The 24,470-nt window shown below is 38.5% G+C and overlaps 1 protein-coding gene across 3 annotated transcripts in view; it reads left to right on the top strand.

Annotated features, from left to right (window-relative positions):
* Positions 1–24,470, top strand: part of LOC114626443 (contactin-associated protein like 5-1) — an 867,232-nt gene that overhangs the window by 773,065 nt on the left and 69,697 nt on the right. The window lies entirely within an intron of this gene.

The following is a 24,470-nucleotide window of genomic DNA, read 5'->3' as shown; positions in this document are numbered from 1 at the left end:
GAGAGAGAGAGAGAGAGAGAGAGAGAGAGAGAGAGAGAGAGAGAGAGAGAGAACTGAGAAAAAGGGAAAATTTTGAATCCTCTTGTGTCTTTTCTTTGAAGGGTACTAATCCTGTCCTTTACAACATCACTTTGTTATTGGAGAAATTAGTTTGAGGCTTTTAGTCTCATTAAAAATAGTCAAGAATGTGCTCAAAAAGAATCTCAAGGATAATTTAATTAGAGTCTAAAACAAAACTCCAAAACAGGTGAACTAAATCTCTCCAACTGCCCAGAGGACAGAGACACAGAAAGTCGAGAACAGTCCTGTTTGATGTAAGTGTGGAGATTGACAACACAGTTTAAAACAAAAAAGGAGGGGGGCTCAGAATGTCAGAAATGTACAACTGCTCCCTGACTAGCAGTTTCTTCTGAAATAATGTACAGAAGATAAGAAAGAAAGAGAGTTACAATTCTCAGAATTGAGGGCAGATCAAACAGGACCACATGTTAATTATGGAGCTACACTAAGGAATTCTGGGGAAAAAGATATAGTATCTCATTAAAGGAATGATTATACTTTCCATCTTTTTAGCTTGGCTTAATGTAAACCAGTCTTCCTGAGGAGTGGTCCTTTGGACATGTGATAGGCCAGCCCAGTTAGATGAGCTTTTTTGAAGGATGTAGTGGTACGTCTTTACATAGAAGAAGCTTCTATTTCTAGTACTAATACTTAATATAAATTATGGTCTCCAAATGTAGCCATCCTGAGTAATAAGCTTCAACTTACCCATTTTATTGAAAACACCTAAAATGTACTGTAAACTGTATTAGATCTATGTATATGTAATAGAAAAATAAATGTAGAATTATTGACCTTCAGAAAATTCATAAAATAAAGAACTGTGTTGGATTCATCTTAATAATGTCACCATTGAGCAAAACATCTTAGCTCACAGAGTGTGTTCTGTTTAAAATATATATTCTGCCTCTAGTGAGAGAATGGGTCACACAACTATTAAGTGTAGGAAGTCCCTATAAAGTACTGGAGAAGATATTATAACCAATGTTAAGGTTAGCCTTTCAAGGTCAGATGAAACAGTAAAAAGAAACAGTAAAAGAGTGAATTGTCAACATAAAACACAACTCTCACCTCCAAGGGGATAAGAGATATTTTATTCTGGAAACAGCAATGAATGACCAAGGCTACAGAACACAAATTACTCAGAGAGCATAGATTTGGGGTACCTCAAATTTTATGTTCCCATGTGGTAACAGTTTAATGAAATCTTTATGGTCCCAGAACAAAGAAAATCATGAACTAAGGCACTTCTCAAATACATTTGGGAATTATTAGGTAGGATGGTTAAAACAGATATACTAACAGGACTCTCATACTTCTGTTGGTGGGAAGTCATGACCACTTAAGTTAATATAAAAGGTTTCATTTTTGAGTCATAAAGAACATAACTCAGACACAAAGATGTAGCAGGATATTTTCCCCCACAAGTTAGGAGGAGCTAATGTAGGAGGGGTAAGGAGAGGAAGAGGAGAGAAAGAGGAGGAGCTAGGCAGAGATGTAGGAGCAATGGAGGACTACACATGTATTTAGAGCAGTCCTGGGTAACAACTTATACCATAAAGTTGAATATTGGGACACACCTCTAATTATGTGAGCATCTTGTTAATTGAGCATTATCAAACTTATAAAGCCTTTGGATAATCTTTAATCATTAGAGTCTCATTTCTACTGGGTACCACATGAATGACAGGATGGTCTGGGTTCATCTCAACCTTGTGGAGACAGCATGGAACATTGGCAGAGCCATCTCCCACACTGGAGTCTCATGGGTGCCAAGACCAGTGTTCTGGTCTGCGAGAACATGGTGTTCATGGCCTCAGGCCATGCCTAGTCGGGGAAAGTGGTAAGCCCCGGAACCACAAGCTAGTTCGGGTGCCACCAATATAAACATTAACCACAACACAAAGATGGGGAAGACTTCGCTTTTGAGGGTGTTAAAGATGGTTCATGTCAAAGTGTAAATAGATTCCAGGAGGTGTGCCTTTTTTAAGGAAGTTTTTTCAAAAAGAAGAAACATTTGTTGTTATAGCAAGTAAGTAATTCTCCAATCAGTGTTTTCCCCAAAGAAGGCAAAGGTTTTTAAGGATAGACTTCAATACACAAGGATAACACTCTTCTTATAGCTATAGGTTGCAGGTCAGAATCATACCTTCAAACAAACGACAGGATGAACGTGTTCAGGATAAGAATTTAGTGCTAGAAATAGTAAACTTGCCCACATAGGGTCTTTCGAGGACAGTTGGGATAACTGCAATTTTGGACAACTCCTTACAAGTTTCTCCAGAGGTCCTTAGTTAAAAGAGGGATAATCTGAAGGTACATGTACAGTCATTTACAGAGCAACACCTTCCCCATGTTGCTCTAGGTGAATAATAATGACACAACACTGCAGGGGAATCACTCTGGGAAAAGAGTATGCCTCTTTCTTGGTATGTGAATGAACAAAGACTTCTGAATGAACTTGGACACTCAGAGCAGAGGTTGAACTGAGTGTTATTGATCCTCAGAGAATTCTCTCGAGTTCTCTTCTATCAGAGTAGTTCTGTTTGTCTACCTCTGGTGCATACGCAGAGGTGGACTTACTGGCTCTGTCTGTGGATCAGCTATTCTGTGGCTGTATTTTCTAAAAGCCTCTGGGTCTTCTCACTTTCTCAGTATAAACAACTCTTAAGAAATGTTCTTAGAACTGAGCAATTGGTTGTTTCCAAGCAAGGTTGCTTACTGACCAGTATAGGGTGAACTTCTAATTATTATCTTCCCAAATGATTCTCAGTTGTTGGAAAGGGTTAAAAGTTTTTGGGAAACTCATTTTTTTTCACCTTTAGATTTGGGGTAGTTGTGTTGGCCTAGTGTCTCACAGAAGGTTTAGGGTATTAATGAGATCCTAGTTATGAAGGCTTTGGGGAACTCAGATGAAAGATGCGGAATAAATACAAGACAGGGTTATTACAGAGTGTACCAAAGAGCTGGCTGCATACTGATTTTTTCTTTAAACTCTGGCATGGAGAGATTGGGGGATTGTATATTTATCATTTGGACTAGACCTTTAATTAGAAGTTTAAGGATTAAGAAAATATTTATCATCTGTGTGAAGAAAGCCTTTCTCAAATAAAAGGCATACTGTTATTCTTACTGCACTTGACCTATATACACATCTTGTGATGAAAAAAGAACGGCCTAACTTGCACTTTCTTCTGTGTATATTGTTTTCTTTTATACAGCAAGTATATCTTAAATGGTCATAAATTTCTTTGGCTCCTCAGTGCTTCAGCATGTAGATGTCTGTGTTCTGTCCTCTTCCCTCTCTGTATGTGGTGTGCTTAGGTCCTGTGAAAGGCAATTTCTACCCTAGGTTTGTTTGGGGAGTCATGGAGTTGCCTTGTGGAGATCAGTGTGTTTGCTGCCTGTACCCAACACTATCCCAGGTGATATTGTTTGTGGTGTTCTAGGTTTAGGCTGAGTCTTTCAAGTGTTTCCTCTTACACAAGAATCTAATAAAAATATAAAGGTAACAAGATTGCCCAGTACTGAAGTACATGAGACAAAAATAAAGCATACATGTAGTAAAGCGTAGATACAGCCCTTGGCTGTGAGAGAACCAAGCATAGTTTGACAGTGCTTATCATGCTGAGATGTTAGCCTAGAATAAAACATGTGTGCATCTTCTACAAACAATTGATTTTAAAGTTAATAATAAGGCTTGCCCATATTGTTGTGGTTGTTCAGACAAACCATATATTTGAAGCCCTGTTTAAATATGGGTAGCAGTGCAAATTTATCAACTCTCCGTTTTCACACTTCCAAAACAACATAAAGAAATTTTAGAATAAATTGAAAATGCTAGAATTTAAAAAAAAAAAACAAAGATAACAGAAGAAGGTGGATGAAAAAATGTCAGTACACTCCTGGCATTGTAAGACTGGGGAACAGAGTGAGGAAGAGTGTGGCCTCTCTCCCAAGGTATACCGAGAGTGAGCGCATGTGAATAAATGTCACTGCTACAGCTGCTCTGTGCTGGGAACTGGTGTGTAGAGAGTCTTAGCATCATATTCAAAGATTTGAATTCATTCACAAAAACAACAATGTAGCAAATGAATTTAATTAAAAAACAGATACTACAAAATAGAACAGTGAAATTGAATGAAATATTTTTAAAGAGCCCCTGATTAATATCTGGGGCTGCTTTTTATTGATTGAGGATGAGGATGATGATGATGAAGATGATGATGATGATAATGATAAGGAGGAGGAGAAGGAGGAGGAGGGGGACGAGGAGGACAAGGACGAGGATGAAGATGAAGATGGAGAGAAGGAGAAGGAGGAAAAGGGAAGGAGAGTGAAGAATTGTTTCCTAGGAATGGCATGTGAGTTGTCTCCTATTTTTGTTGATAGGCATGGGGTATATAAGCCTCTGCTCATTGCACATATCCTTTCTCATAATGCATCTAAGTTTAGTTATACACACATCCATCATGCTTAGTTATAAAATAGTAAATAAGGGATTTCCCATAAAATTACCTTGCCTTGCTGTGTATATATCCAAATTCTGCACAGTCTGCATAAATGAACTGGCCTTAGCTCTGGGATATACTTCAGAATGTGTTTGGCTTCACAAGGGAAATGACTGAATGTGTTCATGGAACTCCATTGCTTCATAGGAGGTGTACATTCAACTTTGTGGAAGCGGAAGCCAAGTTGCTAAGTGCACTGGGCTAAGGGCTGCATATAGCTTTATCCAAGCAGGTCTGACTCTTGCCTAACTCACTACACCTGCTTATCATGAGGCTGCTCTGCTCACCCTAGAACCTGGATTTGAATATGGAATGGGAAAAATCAGATTATATTTATGTAGGGAGATGTTGAATCTGAGTCCAAGTAAGATAGATAGGATGTTAGTCCAGGAAGATAGGCAGCAGAGTCGCTTGCAGTTTTAACTGATACTTACTCTTTGGCATATAAAAACTGAGAAGTAGATTAGGTGAAGTCTCACTGTAGATGCAGCACTAAACAGAAATGAAAATCACACTGCATACTGAGTTTGGGGTTCCCAGACTCATTTTATTGACTTTCCTTCTTTAATAGAGAAAAAGAGGACCTTTTCCCACAGAAGAATGAACAACTCTACGAAAACTATATATGATGTCTAGGTCTTTAGAAATATCCCCACTGAAAATTAGTCTCTTGTGATTACCAGCCCATGGTACCTACTTGCTAATAAATAAGCTCAGCTCATGTTTTGGAATTTCCGTCTGTTTAATAGTGTCTCGATTATCTGAGCAACAAAATCCAAAAATCTCTGTCTCCATAAACCTTCCAAGATAATAAATAAAATAAGCAGATGAATGTGCCAGAATACATAGGAATAAAATGGGTTGCAGAAACCCAACAAAAACAAAATGACCAGAGCTCTATCCTAGCTCATGGTGTGTGACTGTAACCAATGTGCTGGGAGTCAGAGACAGGTTAATTTCTGGAAATGATTCATAAACGGTTTTTGCCATTTGATGATTACCAGGTTCAGAGAGAGAGAGAGAGGAGAGGGTGGGAGGTTGTCTTTCAGGAAAAAATGATAAGGTCGGTGGAAATGGAGAAAGACACCACTTCTGCCTTTTATGTAGTATATACATGTGTATACGTAGACACAAATATGTATAATACCCACATTTACATGAACATATAACACATATAACATCTTTATAGAGATAGAGGAATATATAAACCCATGAGATAACATGATGGTTCATTAAAAATAAAATCAAAAATAAGAAGAACGAAGGTTTTGGCAGTTTGATAGAAGAGATTTTTTAAGTTTGTGAAGTTGGAAAATAGAATCTGAAAAAACAATTGCCTAGAGAAGTAAAGGGAGATGAGCAGAGGTAGGATAAGGTGGATAAGCAGATGATACAGGAAGAAAAACATTTATAAGTTCAAATCAGGATGTCTAATATCTAAAGGAATGTTCATGAAGAAAGATGAGATGTAGAAGAAGGTAGTAACAAACATATAATTGAAAATACTTTATGAAATATAAAAGGTAAAAAAATATGATTTTTTTATGCAGCTCAGCAAGTAGAACTGTAACACATCCAGACAAAGTCTGGAGATTAAATCTAATGACAGATGATCAGGATTCAAACTACAATAGAACTTCTCAACAGAAACACAGATGCTTTGGATAGGGAATAAGAACTATCTCCACAATTCTAAGTCAAAATGACTTCCAACCTGAAATTCTAGGTGTGTGACAGTGCTGTTTGAGTTTTCCTAAGGACATTTACTGGGAGGTTCCCTTATATGTGAGATGTTTATCCAGAGTTAGCAGCTTAAAACAGCAAACATCATGTCACATTATTCTGAAAGCAACTGAAATTGGATTAGTTGTAAAACATTAGCTCTAGTCTCCAAAGAAGTCAGACTCTTATATCCTGAGCTGTTAGAATATTAAAGTTCCAGACTTTGTTTTTGAGACCTCTCTTTTGGCTGCTCACAGGAGAACTCTGCTTCTTACTTTTTAATAATGTTCATGAGAAATGGTAGCTCTGTCTTATAGGAGAAAACAGTACAAGAGAACACCCAACACAAATGGAAATATTTAGTACAGTAGAATTACACAAGGGTTGAACATTAGGGTACAGGAATTATCCAAGCTGCTGTAAGCAACCTGTTCACATGTACTTCACTAATTACATATAGAAAGTGGTGGGGGATAGCTGCTTGTATAAACTATTTGTACCTAACAAATGTCAAAAAACCCTGGGGAAATACTGTTACTAAGTAAATAGTGACAGACAGATTCCTGTGGCTCTCACTAGCTAGATAGGCTAATTGGTACATCCCCAGCAAATGATTAGATCTCTCTCTCTCTCTCTCTCTCTCTCTCTCTCTCTCTCTCTCTCTCTCTGTGTGTGTGTGTGTGTGTGTGTGTGTGTGTGTGTGTATACATGTATGCATTTAAGGGTACATACACATGCATGTGGAAGCCAGAGGCAATCTCGGGCACTTTTCTTCAGGAGCTGTCCACATTGATCTTTGTTGACCCATGCTTTTGGTGTTCTGAAATTTGCTGGCTTGGCTAGTTGGTTGACCAGACAGCCTGAGATATCTGCCTGTCTCTGGCATCTTATTGTTGAGAGTAGCAGTACATACTACAACATCCAGCACTTCTACACAGTTTCTGGATATTGGACTTAAGTCTTCAAGCTAGCAAAAAATACCTTACTGATTGACTGAGTCATATCCCCAGCTCTCAACCAACTCCTACTTCAGTCATCTTTGTTCTAGATTCCCTAATCTTGGGATCAAATTAGCACCACAGTGTTTAGTGAGTTCTCCAATCTGTATGCATGTTGTAAATTCTGTGGAAGTAGTTTTTTAAAACTTCAAATGTGTTGAGGCCATTCCTTTCCCACAGCTCTCCATTGTTTTTGATTCAATCTCAAAGTCTCCACTACCCCTTCACAAATTCTTTTTTAAAATAACTTTTCTGTTCTTAGCTGGTATGTACCCAATTGGGCCTTGTACCTGCATTCATTCATTTCTACAGTTGTGACATTAAAGGCATCCTATTCTGTTTTCCTTAGGATCATTGTACATGTCACTGCTTTTGTTGAAAGCTTTCTTTCTTGCCTATCTTCATTCCTTTTAAGAACGCATGCATGTGTGTCTCATTTAATGAAAACTGTCCCTTTTCCTCCTCTTACAGAGAGCCACCCTGAAGGCCACGTTTAGCAGTCCATAATACAAATGGACAGTCACTGTTAGCTTGCCCCACTCTACAAATACTCATTACAGAACTCACAACCACTAACTTAGCACTTCTGAGAGCTCAGAGTCTGTGTGGGAGAAACAGGCTGCTGTAATAGCAACTTTTCTTGTGAAATTTATTAATAGCCTCAACTAACATCAGGTTATTTTCAAGTGAAAGACACTTCTTACAAGCATGTTCTAGTGATCAATCTTTGTCATTGCTCACTATCATCTCTCATCTTGTAGTTCACCTAAGCATTCCTAAGACAGAAGAAAAGGAATTCCACTAGATAGCAACCTTACTTCAAGGTGTGGATTAAAGTGAATTAGAGAAAATCTTCTAAAGTTACAGATGCTAATGAAAATGGATTACAGTCATTCTATTGCTGTTAGTTTTGATAAATGTTTATCCTCTCAGTGCACATTAAAGATTCATTGGGGAAAATGCTGTGAAAGATTCAGGCCTAGAGTGATGGATAGTTGGTAAAGTGCTTGCTATGTAATCATGAGGTCCCGAGTTCAGAGTCGCAGAACCGCATAAAACCATTTATACTAGCAGGAGTATGGGTCTCTAATCCCAGTGCAACTGTGGTGTGATGGGCATTGAGCACAGAAGAATCCCTGGAAGCTCACAGACATGCTCACCAAATAAATTCAGCATAGGACAAGAGATCCTATCTCAGAGAATATGGAATGCAAGGACACAAAACTGAGACTGTCCTCTGACTTTTGCATGTCTGCTGTGATCTGTGAGCACCTGTGCACACACAGACAACCAATTACCAAGACATACAAAAAATATTAAAGACTGAGGCAACTTAAAGTACATAAAATTTACTACATTAAAGGAAAAGAAAGAAAGGAAATATCATGTCTTCTTATGGTAATAAATCAGTATTGGGTGTGTGTTTCAATCACTGCTTCAGGGATGAGCTCTGAAAAAATGAAGGACATCAAATTGGGCATTCAAATAGATCATTGAAATGAAAGCAGAGCAATAAAACTCACAGAAACAGCTGCGATCCTGACTCCCCGCTCTCCTAGCTCTGGCGCTAAGTAAGCCTGGACGTCCTGTGACATAGGCCACTGATATTTGTCAGGCTTCTCAATAAATTGGCAATGAGAGTCTAAGTCCTTGCAAGGTGGGAGATAAATTAACACACCGCCAAAGGTGCTGAAAAATGCAGTGTTCATTTCATAGCTGAAATATTTTTGATAAAGTCATAATCCTCCCATAATCTCTCCCCAGCTTTAAATAACAGCTCTTCTCTGTGCTCAAAGTTTAATTTTGTTGGCTGCCCTTGTCTTATAGCTATATTTAGTGGAGTCTGAAATATCATTTCTTGCTGAAAGCTGAAGCTTTTGTCCTAGCAGAGTGGAACAAACCCAATAAATCAAGGACAGAGTGAAAAGGAACAGAAACAGGCAACTGGAAACATATTTCCCCTGAGTGGGCCAGCTTTCTCCTCATGCCTGCAGGTGTACAGCATCTGACATGTTTTTTTGCTAAGTGCTTGTGTTTTAAGGATTTGACTTACAGCTAGAGTGCATCCTGGCTGACAATGCTCCAAGTGCTTCAGATGCATATATGAAAAATACATGCTTAAAATATCATCCCTAAATATTTGGAGCCCCAACCTAATGTCCTTTCATTTTCTCCTCTCTCAATAATGTCCTAAATTTGCTCAGTCTCATTTTCTTCCACTGCTGTTCTAATTTTTGGTATGAGCAGTAAACAAAGGGCACACAAGAGTAGGGAGACTCCGGAAAGTTAAGATTATATAACCAGAATCTGTGATTTACTTGGTCTATGTTTGGCAAAGTTGTCACTCTGGAGAATGCATTACTTAAAATGGATGTTAAACCATCTGTCAGGTATCTGTTATGATATCACACAGTTGATATCTTGATGGTGTTACATTACATCTTTTTCTGGGAAGATACAAACACATTTTAACTCCAGATGGGCACCAACAAACCAAAGTACAATTACACAAATGTCTATGTTAATATACCAATGACATTTTAAGGCTTGCTTACAGAGTAGCATGAATGACCCCTAAACAGTTGCATCATCACAAACTCCTACCACCAAGTCATTGTATCACCACAGAGTCAATCCACCTTAGATGGTAACCTCAAATAAATTATGTCATATAGTCTTCTTTTAATTCAACCTCCTATTTGTATATACTCTAGCACCTCCCCACATCACTCATCAGATAGTTGAAAGGCAAAGGAATAAGATGTGAAATCAAAGGTGAGGGTTTCCTAACTCTCCAGTCCTCCATCTGCTAGGAAGTGTCAGTATATCTATTAACATTATCATGGAGCTAGTTGCCATTGGATTGTCCTGTTGTTGTAGCAATGGATAATGATGCTATTTTAAGATGGCATCTCAATACAACCAGAGTAAAAAGTGCCACACAACAAGTGCTCAGTCTTGATTGGCAACTTGATGGAGACATATCTTTGGGCATGTATGTGAGAAACTTTCTAGACTAGATTAATGACTTGGGCAGATTCATCCAAAATGTGGGGGCATCACTCATGTGCTTTCTATGCAAAGAAGAATGTAAACTGAGCATAAGCATCCCTCTCTGTCCTCTTTCTGGCTGAGGACAGGGACATGAGCCTCTTTGGCGCATTGAATCTCCTATTAAAACAAAAGTTGTTTGAACCTACAAATCAAAATAAATCTTTCTTTAGTTGTTTGAGTCAGATTTTTGTCTCTTTAATGAAGAAGTTTACTAATGCTGAATCTAAGCAGAATTTACTTGGGTTTGTGCATGTTACTTGAGTGAAATCCAAGAGTCATCTGCTTTTTGGACTCAAGTAATCCTCTACTGAGAATGTTCTGTCCAACCACCCTTAGGTGCTGGCAGAATTCTTGTTCCTTGGTCTTAAAACCAGTTTCGTTGGTAGGCAGAAAGATAGTAAGTTCCAGAAGTGGTAGATGACTCCAAGGAAGAGTGTGTTTGAGACATGCCAAAAATGATGCACATATCCACATTTACTTACATCATAGAAAGCAGAGACCACCACCTGGTGCTCAGCTAGCATCATCTCCATGACTAGCATTCCTTGTGCTTGAAGGTACTCTGCATGTTGCTGAAGGATAATGGTATTGTCAATACCTTTCCCACAGAGACTGGGACAACACATATAATGTCTGTTCAGGTTCAAAAGCAGACAAAATCCTAGCACTGAGAAAGGAAAGTGACATCAAGTCTCTGCCTTAACTAAGAAGCTATTTACAATTGAAGCATTCTAGGAAAGAGAAAATTAACTTTCTCCAATGTAGTGTTGCTGGGTATATCAACCACATACAGGCAGATTCCATGCTCAGTATACGTTACCAAAACAAAACTGACTCTATGTTGTGGTGAGTGTGTGTGTGTTTATGTGTATGCTTTTTAATTTATTTAGTTCAGGGAGTTTTAGTCTCTTTTTTGGTTTTTTTTTATTTTCAGTTAGTCAGGTTTTATTTTTATTTATTTCTTTATAAGAGAGACAGAGACAAAGAACTAGAAAAAATACAGAGGGTTGGAGGATCTAGAAAAGGTTGAGAGAAGGAAAATAATATAATACAAATAATACAAATATGTTACATGAAAAATTTAAGCAGAAAAAAATTAAAGAAGCAGGTTACAGAGCTAAACAAAGAATTCTCAATTGAGGAGTATTGAATGGCCAAGAAACACCTAAAGAAATGTTCAACATTCTTAGTCATCAGGGAAATACAAATCAAAACAACTCTGAGATTCCATCTCACACTGGTCAGAATGGCTAAGATCAAAAACTCAGGTGACAGCAAATGCTGGCAAGGATGTGGAGAAAGAGAAACACTCCTCCATTGTTGATGGGATTGCAAACTGGTACAACCACTCTGGAAATCAGTCTGATGATTCCTTAAAAAACTGAACATAGTATTACCTGAGGACCCAGGTATAACACTCCTGGGCATATACCCAAAAGATGATCCAACAGAAAACAAAGATACATGCTCCACTATGTTCATAGAGGCCTTATTTATAATAGCCAGAACCTGGAAAGAACCCAGATATTTTTCAACAGAGGAATGGATACAGAAAATGTGGTACATTTACACAATAGAGTATTACTCAGCTATTAAAAACAGTGAACTCGTGAAATTCTTAGGCAATGAATGGAACTCGAAAATTTCATCCTGAGTGAGGTAATCCAATCAAAAAAGAACACACATGATATGTACTCACTGATAAGTTGATATTAGCCCCAAAGCTAGGAATATTTAAGATAAAATTACAGACCACATGAAGCTCAAGAAGAAGGAAGACTAAAGTGTGTGTATTTCATTGCTTCTTAAAAGAGTGAACAAAATACTCATGGGAAGAAATATGGAGGCAAAATGTGGAGCAGAGACTGAAGGAAAGGTCATCCAGAGACTGCCCCACCTAGGGATCCATCCCATATTCAGTCACCAAACTCAGACACTATTGTGGATGCCAAGACGTACTTGCTAACATGAGCCTAATATAGCTGTCTCCAGCAAGGCTCTGCAAGAGCCTGACAAATACAGATGTGGATTCTCGCAGCCAATGATTGGACTGAGCACAGAGTCCCCAATGGAGGAGTTAGAGAAAGTATTGAAGGAGCTGAAGGTGTGTGCGACCCCAAAGGAAGAACAACGGTATCAACCAACCAGACCCCCAGAGCACCCAGGGACGAAACTACCAACCAAGGAGTACGCATGGAGAGACCCATAGCTCTAGCCACATAGGCAGAGGATGGTCTTATAGGGCATCAATGGGAGGAGAGGCCCTTCGTCCTCTGAAGGCTCGATGCCCCAGTGTAGGGGAATGCCAGGGTGGGGAGGGAGGAGTGGGTGGTTGAGTGGGAAAACACCCTCATAGAAACAGAGAGAGGAGGGATGGGATAGAGGGCTTTTGGGGGACCAGGAAAGGGTATGAAATGTAAATAAAGAAAATATCCAATAAAAAAAAATCTCATTTCCATTTAGGAATTTATATTCTCTATGAACTATAGGTATGAAGGCTACCCTCAACTTTCTTCTACATTGCCTCCTTGTTATTAAAGCTAGATGTTATGTAGTCCAATTAAGCAATTAAAATGTGTGTACTATTTTTGCAAAAATTTAAACTGATTAATTTCCCAATGTTAAAAGGAAACATCAGTAAAAGTGACATATTTTCCAAGATCCAATTTGTTGTAAATTTTAAACGCTTGATAACTAAGTCTCTGCTATTTTAAGGCAAATGGTTAGTTAACCTAGAATGTTAGCAATAATAAGGCAATAAGTAGGACTATGGGGCTTCTGCACTGTTCTGTCTTTTGATCTAGATGCATCCATCTGTGATAGTGTATGTGTGTGCTGTCTTACTAAGAATACATGTTCTTCATCTAATATACATTAAATCTCAGTGAAAATCTAAATAGCCCAAAACAAAGCAAGAACAACTTCTGTATGACCCTAGAGATGGCCTTGACACTGATTAAAATCTTTGCAACCAAGTGTACTTACAGGTATAAAATCTGGAGAGGCTATAAAGACCATTAGTTGTGCAGCTCTCACCTCATGATGGTCTAGTACTGATTTTACTGGGGACAAGCATCTATCTCTTTTTTTCTTTTTGGTTGGGTTATATATGTAAGGACTTCAAGATTACACTTAAATAAATTACTATGGGAGTAAAAAGTATTTAGAAGAGCTATTTCTGTCATGGACAGACAGACATGATGGCAACAACATGGGATGGGCTCGAACTTCATGTTTGTATGATGATTTTAGTCTTATCGGTGCTGACTTTCCCTCCAACTCCATTCAGGCTCCTGTCAGCCATGTCTTCTTCCTGATTTTATCTCATTTTCTGTATTTCACAGTATCTAATTAGTACTGCCATTATGTGCATGGGTATGGGACCATGCACTGGACCAAGGGCAACCTTGCCAGGCTAGTTTCCTGAAAAAACAAGCAAGCAAGTGAGTGAACAAACAAACAAAGAAACAAAGAAAAAACTGGCCTTAACTACCCTAATAGCCTTCAACAGCCTATACGCCTGTGCCTACTGTACTGGCCTTTTACTCAATCAGGTATAGGTCTAACACAAGCAGCTATTGTTGCTGTGAGTTAATGAGAATAACTTCTGGATATTACCATCTTTTCTCTCCCATTTATAATGGCATCATTATTATGGGGCAAATGATTTTTTTTTATTGTGTATATAGTTCATACCATGGAACAGAACTCAATTCCTATACTGTTACTTTGGTTGATAATACTTGGCCAGAGAAATCATAATCATAAACTACTATTATGTTGGCAAATGAATGTTTTCTATAACATCATTTCAAATTCCTCCTCTTTATAGCCATAGCTTGGTGTGATTCATCATAAAAGCATTGTTTTTCAGTGGATAGTAACTTACATGATAACCATTGCTGGTCAGGGTTCAGAAAATGAATAACTAGAGTACACACAGCTATATACCTCCTTTCCACAGGGCTCAAGAAACATTGTGTGGATATTTTAAAGATTTATTTTAATTCTAATTATGTGTATGCTTATATATCTATGTGTGAGTACGTACAAAGGATTACAGGTGCCCAGAGATACCAGCGACATCAGATCCCCTAGAGCTGTAGTTGAAGGCAGTTGTGAGCTGTTATCCGTGCATGATGGGAACTCTGTTGGGTCCCCTAAAAAATAGCATATGCTCTTAACCATGGAGCAATCTCTGCAACCATGCATACTTTTCTAAAAAAATGGCATCAAATCAATAAACATAACTGCTGTTGATGGATTATTTACAAAAAACCAACATATAGTTCACGTGGAGAATAAACTGTCATCAGTTTAAGAGTCAGACAGTAGTACCTGATGAGCTAAGATTTCTTTAAATAATTTCATCATCTTACTTAGATACTAAATTTAATAATGACGGTAGACATTTCAATACATTGGGAGATGAGAGCAAAATTCCAGTGTTATGACATATTACAATTTTGTCATCCTTATACAGCTCCTCAAAATTGTCCCTGCTCAGCCTTTTACTGTTACATTGACTTGACGTTCAGATGGAACTTTCATCCTGCCTGATACTTGGCTCTGTGGTCTTTAGCCCCAAGATTCATTACTGCCATAAGTATGGGGAAATGTATCCTGGGTTTAGGTTCACAATCCTCTTCTATGAAGGGCAGATATGGAGATGAATATTCAGTACTTCAAAAATCTTCCATGGCTTGAAAATAAAATGTCTCCAAAGTTTTGTGTGTTTAAACATTTGATAGTCAGCTGGTAACAGTTTGGGGATATTTAAAACATTTGGACAGCATAAGTTAGTGGAAGATATGAGTAGCTATGAGTCAGGCTTTGAGGGTGGATAGAGCCTTGCTCCTAGTCCCAGTTGCCCTGAATCCTGGTCCACAGAGATATGAGTAACTACAACACACTCCTGCTTTGATGAAGCTTTCAACTTCCAGGTTTTACACACCACATTGGGCTGTATTATCTTAAACTGTGAGCTAAATTAATGCCTACCCTTTAGATGCTTCTTGCCCACTCAAAACAATGAGAAAGTCTGGGTTTCATAGCTGCTTTATCTATTATAACTTCTGACCTTTGGAGCTGGCTCAGTCACTTGGTACATAAACACCAGGATGAGTACAAAGACCAACATTTGTATCCCCACATAAAAGCCTGGAAGGCACGCTGGACTTTATGTAATACCAGTACTTGGAAGGCTGAGACAGAATGCCCTGAGCAAGCTTGTTACATAAAATAACTTTCTCAGGAGACTTCACCTCCTCAATATAGTGGAGAGTTTGATTGAGAAAGAGGACAGGTACCAACATCTGACCTCAACATGCACACATATCCATCCACTCTCAATGCTAAACCATATACATATAATGCACCCAATGTACACCCACATGTACCTACATACATATGAACTGAAAAGGATTTTTCAGCTTCCTCTTCATTAGAACCTTGAAACCTTATTCTATTTAACTCTTTTATTTATTTTTGATACTAAACTAATGGCTTTAAACCAGTGAGTGCACTAAACAACTATAGTAAGACTATTTGTATTTGTTTAGTATATGTATGTGGTTTTTACAGACAATCCAGGGCTAAATCACATTCTTTGCACTGTTTATGAGGAGTCATGATGTTCTTAGTTGCCTCCTGCCAACTGACAATTTTGGAAAAGTATTTCTGTACCCAGAAATATTTTTTTCTTCAGGACAGAAAAAGATAAGAAAAAGGAAGGAGGCCGGGCGGTGGTGGCGCACGCCTTTAATCCCAGCACTTGGGAGGCAGAGGCAGGCAGATTTCTGAGTTCGAGGCCAGCCTGGTCTACAGAGTAAGTTTCAGGACAGCCAGGGCTACACAGAGAAACCCTGTCTTAAATAAATAAATAAATAAATAAATAAATAAATAAATAAATAAATAAAAGAGGGGGGAGGAAGAAAGCTCACAGAAAAATTAGAGAAATAGACCAATATCTCAGTGACATCTAGGTAGACTCTAATAGTCATTTTGCTTCACATCCCTGATGTTTATAGAGCAAAATAGATATTCTATTTCCTTTCTGCATAGTAGTGGGTTGGATTCAGTTGGAACTTTCTTGGGCTGTGGTGGTCCATGTTTTGACAACTGAAAGAAAGTTTAAGTAAGGAAGATAGACCCCACACAGTAGTAGAAGTAGAACTACCTCAAGTGAAAAATCAGCAAGACAGCATCTAAGAGTAAGGTTGTAGTTCAGCTGAACCCCAGAATGGAATATAGAAATAAAGAACTGTAGGAAGCACAGTTCTTTCCAACAAAGCTCATGTGTACTATCCCAATGGCTTGGTGGATAATGTACATTCCATGCAAACATGAAGACTATGGCTCAGATCACTAGAGCCCAGGTAAAATGTTGGGTGAGTATGGTAGCCTGTGTATGAAGGCAGATATAGAGCATCCCAGTCTGAAATAGTACATATAGGCTATGGAGTTGAATGTGGCTATGCTCTTTCAAAGCTGACTTGCAGCCAACACTTTGTCTCCAGGAATCAGTGCAGACATATAAACCATTGTATATTTCTTCACCATATCAATTTCCTGGCCCTCATTAAATGCAAAATAAGAACTAAGGGTTTAGACAATCAATCTCATAGCTAAACTAAGATCAAGTCAACTAAACTAAACTCATAACTGCTGAAACCACCTGTGGTTTCTCATGCTTTTTATTTTTGTATGGCTAAAACTTTTACAAGGCTCTCTGTCACTACCATATTAGAAACATCTTACTTGTTCTTTGACTATTTGTGTTTATTGTCTTACTTGCTCCTTGACTATGTGCATCTGTTGTATTGCTAGTTCCTCAACCTAGAACTGACCTTAATACTTGCATGCAATTAAAATGGAATAAAAGCAAAAAGGAGGAGGGGGTATAGGATAGGGGATTTCTAGGGAGGGGAAATGGGGAAAGGGGATGACAACTGAAATGTAAATAAATAAAATATACAATTAAAAAAAGAAATATCTAATTTCATCCTGCTTCTACTGTAAACTAGTCTCAGCACTGTCTTCAGATCTATGAGTTTCTCTAAACCAGGAAGGAAATCATTAGTGTTGATGGTCATAATCTACTTAGGTACCACCAGATTAATAAATAGTGTAGGTAGACCTAGGGATGGTGGCTCTGACCTTAGTTGTATGAGTTGTATGACCTGTTAACCACAAGGTTCCCATCATGTGTATGTATGCATCTCCGACTATATACAGTTTTTAAATTATTTACTTATTCATTTATTTCATGTGTATGTTTACATCTGTGTGTCTGTGTTTGTGCAGATGCAAATGCTCATGCATGCTCAGGCAAAAAAACAGAGGAGAATGTCTAGTGTTGTCCTTTATCACTCTCTGCCTTATCCCCTTCAGACAGGATGTCACTGAACCCCATGTCTTATGGCTATTGTGGTGGCCTGCAGTGGCCAGTGATCTGTCTTTTCTCTCCTCCATGAACAATGAGGTTACAGGTCTACAATCACTTATGGCTGTTAATAAATGTGCTTCATACTCCGACTCTGGTCTTTACATTTAACAAGAGCTCTTACTTTCGGAGCTATCTCCCCAGCCTGAAGATCCTCTTTCTAGGATCTTGGGGGTAAAATATAAAGACTGAATACTGAATTTGTGAAATAGCTTGCAATGTTTCCACACATTTCCATAATTCGTATGACTTCTGTCACTATGCATTGTAACATGGATCATCAATGATTGACAGCTATAATATTTTTTATTCAAATGACCAAGCTGTTTACCAGGGCTATCGTTATTTTTTGCTATTTGTGTGTGTGTGTGTGTGTGTGTGTTTCTCTGTGTGTGTGTTTGTGTTTCTCTGTGTGTGTGTGTTTGTGTTTCTCTGTGTGTGTGTGTTTGTGTGTGTGTGTGTGTATGTGTGTTTGCTCATTTTCTTGGAGGAAGGCCAAAAAGAGTTGTTTATCCTTCTGCTGTAGCATCTCCAAACAAGGACAGTATTTGCTGGTAGAAGCTGGCTGCTTTGACTGAACAAGTAAACAGAAATCTGTGATGATACAACATACTGGAATGTCATATCCATCCTTAGCAGGAGGTGGGGTTTTTAGGTAGAAGCTCCCTCCTCAGGCAGTTTATCTAGAAAGGGATCACTCAGGAATGGCATCAGTTGAGTGTTGCATGAAAAATCTATGTCTTTCAGTTATTTCAAAACTATGAGATAACATAGTATATGTATAGCAACTCACAGTGATCAATGGCAATGCCCCTGGGAGCAATTCTGCTGTTACTTTGGCCCTGGGAGGAGATCAAGCTCAGTGTGCCTGCATGAGATACAAAGGTCCTGCCAGCCCTAGACAAGAGCTGAGAAACTGTCTGTAGGAAGCTGGAGTAGACAGTTCACTAGGCAAAGAGCTTGCTTCAAAATCAATCTATCTGTTGGACACTGGCAAGATGCCTTTGTGAATGGCTTGCTATGCAGGCATGTATACCTAAGTTCTGTCTTGAGAAGCCCTATGAAAAAGTGTGTTATATCTGCATACCTTTGTAATCCCAGTGTTGGGTTATAGACACAAGTGGATCTCTAGGAACTTACTATCAAAAGGAGTGAGATTGTCTCCGAGGTAATATTTTTCAAGCTTTTTAACTGTCAACTTGGCATAGCCTCAATTCATGTGGGAAGAATATCTCATTGACAAGAACAGGCTTGCTTGCGGGTATGTCTGTGGGAATTTGTCAATTATAGGCATCATCATTTCAGTCTTGAGGTTCTTTAGGGTGGAGAAGGCTAGCTAAACATGTCAGCAAGATTTTATGAGTTTGTTTCCTCTGTTTTTGACTGTGATTATGGCATTTTACATTCCTGCTTTGACTGTCCAACAATGATGGACCCTTATCTGGTATTATTAATTGAAAGAGATCTCTTTTTCCCCTACTTCATTTTAGTTTTAGAGTATTTTATCACAGGAACAGAAATGTAAGTAGAAAAATCTGTAACTCTACCTTATTTATATTTTAACATTGAAAACATTTTGATATAAGAGAATTATTGTCTCTATCACTGGCAATCTTAACAGCAGATGTTGATTGTGCTGAATTCCAGCTTCTCAATAGGTGAGAGGCCTAGCCTGGACTGTGGTGAAGATCCTTTCCTTTCCTGTAATAATAACTTCAAAGTTATTTGTTCCAGGAACAAATTTTCTCAATTCCAGATGTTTGAGGCAAGGTAACTAATAAAAGGTAAGGAGATAACTCAGTAGGTAAAGTCCTTGCCATGTAAGCATGACAACTGAAGTTGATTCTCTAGTGTCCATATAAGACAGCTGGGTATGATAGTGTGTGTCTTTAACCTCAGTGCTAGGACTTAGAGGCAAGCAGATTCTCAGGGCTAGCTTGTCCATTATTCCAGTTGACTCCATATGCTTCAGGTGCAGTAAGAGACCCTATCTGAAAAGACAAGTTAAAAGCAATAAAGGAAGGTAGCCTTTGTCCACCTATATTCTCCATATGTATATATATTTTTAGCCACCCTCACACTCCACACACACAAGGGCACATATGTACATATATGCACACAAGAATAACAAATATGGTTTTTATAGATCATCAATAAGCCATCACATAGTAAGTGAAATGAACTAAGCAAGAACTACAAGATGTGGAATCGAAATGTTCATCTCATGGAAGTTTGAGGGAGAGTACTGTTTATTGGACACTGGGAGAACAAGGACATGGAACAGTGGGAAAATCTACTAACCAACAAAAGCTTAAGTGACCATTGGCTACTATGTTAAGATTAAGAAGTCAGCTGTGAGTTATTCATTACAATGTCTACAAATAACAATATAACAATGTGCCCTTAAAAAAGCTACAAATAAATATTTTAAAATTTTTCATCTCAATGAAATGATGAATGAGGAGCATGTATTGCCTAAGCTGATTTTAAAATTGTACACAAATTTGTATACAAAGAAATGAAATATCACCTGTCACAAAGCATACAGATAATGAAATATCACCAGACACTATGTGCACTGATACTGAAGTATCATATGGCACAATACACATAGATACTAAAGTATCACATGACATCTTATTCAGGGTACATTTTTTTCTCTTCTACATGACAACCACAAAACAAATTTAGAGAGAAGGGTATAGCTCTGTTGGTGGGGGACTATCCTGGATTGACCAAGTAAAACTACCCATGGTGGCACATGCATATAATTCTGATACTTATATGACTTGTAGGAGGAGGAAGAAACCAGAGGATCAGAATTTTAAGGTAATCCTCACTGGCATACTGTGTTTGAAACCAGTTTGACCTACAGGAGACAATTTCTTTAAAAAAAAAAAAAGCAAAAACAAAACCAAAAATCCACACCAAAGAAAACTGGTTTAAACTGGGGAAAAAAATATGTTCCCTCTGAGCTGTGCATGTGTACTTGAATGTGCCTAAGAAATGGCTTCTCTAATATCACAGTGTGGCTATTTCTTTAGAAAATGTCTAAGAGCAGTTTGTCATGAGCTTTGCACATCTACAGAGACTTACCTGGTAAGAAGGTAACCCAGTACTTGTTACACATTTAGATCTGTAATTTTATGTGATAGATGCTATTAGCATCACCCCAAAACATAATGGAGGAAATTGAGGCAAAGGGGACTGAAGTAAAGTTTCTGTCAATGAAGAAGCAGATTATTCTGAGGCAAGGGTTCAGTTGGTAAAGACCTTGCGTTGCCTGTATGAAACCCTCATTTTCATCCCCAATATCATGTGTACTCTGTAGAGTGGTGCATGCCTTTAATCTGAGCAGTTGGCATGTGAAAGCTCAAAGATCATAATTTTATGACCACCCTTAGCTTTGCATGGAGTGTGAGACCATATCGGACTGCATAAAACCCTGTCTCAAAGATGGAGACAGCTACCAATCAGGGCCTTGCAGTTGCCATTCAGCTTCCAAATTTTGGACATGGCCACTGCAACACATAGTTTAGGGCTGATTGGTTCAGAGGAGAGGCTGGCTTCTAATACTTCTGAAACCAATGAGCCCCTCCAACAGGCCTGTTTATTCACAAACATTCACAAGACTTCCCTAAGAATATATTTGTAGACAATTTGCTCTGTTGTTCCATCTCTCCAGCTGTTCTTTCTCTGACGAGTGAATTTACTGAGCATAAATCCCCAGGGACAATATGTGAATTAAGGCACAGGCTTCCTATCCAGCTGTTTCATACAGAGAGGTTCATGTTTAAATATCCAGGCTGTAAAAGAAAGGTGCTATAGCAGAAGCCTATGCAAGCTGTCAGAAGATATTTCTTGTTGAACAGCAATAGGAGCAGGGTATGCCAAAAACAGGATCTCTCAGTAACAGATGGCAGCAATTCAATTCTAGATCTTGCTGAGGGAGCCCAGGGAGAAACTATGACCATGGGTGACAGCAGGGCCATGCCTTGCCTTGCTGAACACCTTCCTGTACTGCAGTTGTCAGGGTCAGAGGGCAACCTCACTTGTTGGTTCTCACCTTCTACCTTGTTTGAAGCAGGGTCTCTTGTTCTGTACCATGTGTTAGTCAATGTTGGTGTTCTTCCTGTGAGGTTGCAGTTCTCTTTAGCTCCTTCTCTAACTCTTCTGCCTCAATGTTCTTCACTAAGGTCATACATGTGTTAGCTCACTTTATTTAGCATTATTAAGATCAACTTGTGGAAACACTGCCACTGAGAGAAACTCATCCAACAACTGCTTGTGATGTTCCTGCAGCAGCTTGAAACTTCTGCTGTCTTTGGCCTGTTGGCAAGCCTGGCAGTTTCTTCAACATTGAACTACAACCGTGTGATACCTGCCTGCCTGCCTGACTGCCTGCCAAAAGTACTTGACTGTAGCTGCTGGTTCAGGTGTGGTATCTGCCTATGTAAAAGACTGGTCTGCAGCTGCTGAGTTGTATTTGGTGTTTGCTATGGGACTGACTGTTGCCAAGGAAAATCAAGCTTGACCCCAAACAACTATTGCAGATCTCACCCCATATCCTAATAACTTTTCTCTTCCACTACCTCTGCTGGATTGTGGGACAGAAGACGAGTTGAACCCTTGTTAAAGTTAGTTTCAAAATAATTATGCCTACACTAATGCTTTAGCTACCTAAAGTGCCCCGAAACCGACTTTATTTTTTAAGTTTGTCATGGTGACATGCACTTGTAATCCTAGCAATAGGAAGCAAAGACAGGAAGATCCATGGATTTGGGGCTTCACTTGCACAGTGTACGCGCATGCGCATGCACGCGCGCGCGCGCGCACACACACACACACACACACACACACACACAAGTAAAACTCTAAAATACTGTTTGATAAACACCTGTAATGAATAGCACAGGGCTACTTTACTTTTTGTTAGAATCTATCAGAAACATCTGTGCAGCAGACATTTAACATCCTCATTCCATAACTATGAAACAGAGGTGGCTGATGACATTTAAGAATTCACACAGTGAAGGATAGCTTAACTCTTTCTATCCTGACAGAACTCAGAAAACATACAGTTACTTATCTCTTGACCCAGAACATAAGATTTGCCATCAATAGCAGTATCTCAATGTCTCAAGCCACTGTATAGCTGCTTCCACTAGATTGTGGTGAGCATAGAAAAGAAAGAAAAGAGGAGTTGGAACTGAAATTGTTATTCACTGGGGGTAAATTGTATTTTTGTGATAGGTAGTGAGCCAGAGCTGGGTTTAAGTACAGTAAAATTACAAAGAAGAAATCTGTGATCATAGAGAAAATGTTTTCTTCTGAAAAAATGACTGTTTTGTTTTGAGGTTTAGTCTGTTGTTATGTATTATAATGCTAAGTGTAGGCGCCTAAGACCCGATTGCCCCAGAGACAAGAGAGTGTGTATGTAGACACAAATAATGCTATGTGACCTTATCCCCAATATATGTTTGATTGGTAACTAAAGATGTCAATAGTTAATAGCTGGAAAAAGGGGACCTAGGCAGGGTTTAGTGTTTCTGGGCTTGAGTTGGGGGGGGAATAAGAAGGTGGAAAGAAGAGGAAGCCAACATGAGTTTGTTGAGTCATAAAATAATAGCCATCTGCACTGGCTAATTGAAGTTAAAACCAGCCCAAACAAGACATAGAAAATTATATAATGGGATTATTGGATAAAAAATAGAGTTAATAATATAGAAAATAAGTATCTGCCCAACTCTAATGCTGATTAAGGCTTATTGTAAATAATAAAAGTTATATGTCTTTTATATAAAAATGAAATAATCAAGGACAGGGTAAAAAATCCCAGGTTGAGATAAAACATTTCTACAACAGTATCGTGTAATTTTCTCATGACTATGAAAGAATAGCCTACAAAAATGACTTACTGAATGAACAGGATACTTTGGCTCATAATTTTGGGGTAAAGTCCATCATGGCAGGAAAGTCATGGAGGCAGGAGCAAGAGGCAGTGGGTCCCTTTGTGTCTGCAGTAGGAAACAGAGAGAGGTGAGCGCTGGTGCTCAGCTCACTTTCACTTTGTCCAAGACCTTATCCAATGCAATGATGCAACCAGCATTTAGAATGTCTCCCAACTTCAATTTACTCAATTCATACACTGCATTGCTGACATAACCAGAGGTTTGTCTCCTAGGTTATACTGGATTCTGTCAAGTTGACAATATATAATATTAACCATTACAATGACTGTAAGATATATAATGTCCAAAAACTGATTTAAGGAAGTTATTCTCCTCTCAGTCCTCATGAAAATATCTGAAGTGAGTGAATATTTACAAGGTGCTTTGTCAAGCCCACAAAAATAATATTGTATGATTAGTATTATCTGGAAACTTATATGCTAGGGCAGATATTGAGATTACAATAATGTTTGGAAATAAAATAATTCTCTAAAATAAATTTTCTATATTATAGATTTTATGGTATCCATCTGTAGAGGTCAGTGGTTCTCAACTAATGGGCGATGAATCCTACACAGGTCACACATCAGATACCCTGCATATGCATTATAATTCATAAAAGTAGTAGAATTAGAGTTACAAAGAAGCAATGAAATAATTTTATGGTTGGGGCTCAGCACAACATGAGGAACTATACTAAAGGTTTGAAGCATTAGGATAGTTGAGAACC

This window comes from Grammomys surdaster, unplaced genomic scaffold (assembly GCF_004785775.1).
Source record: "Grammomys surdaster isolate TR1022 unplaced genomic scaffold, NIH_TR_1.0 235, whole genome shotgun sequence".
Taxonomy (NCBI): domain Eukaryota; kingdom Metazoa; phylum Chordata; class Mammalia; order Rodentia; family Muridae; genus Grammomys; species Grammomys surdaster.
This window is presented reverse-complemented; position numbering and strand designations above follow the sequence as displayed.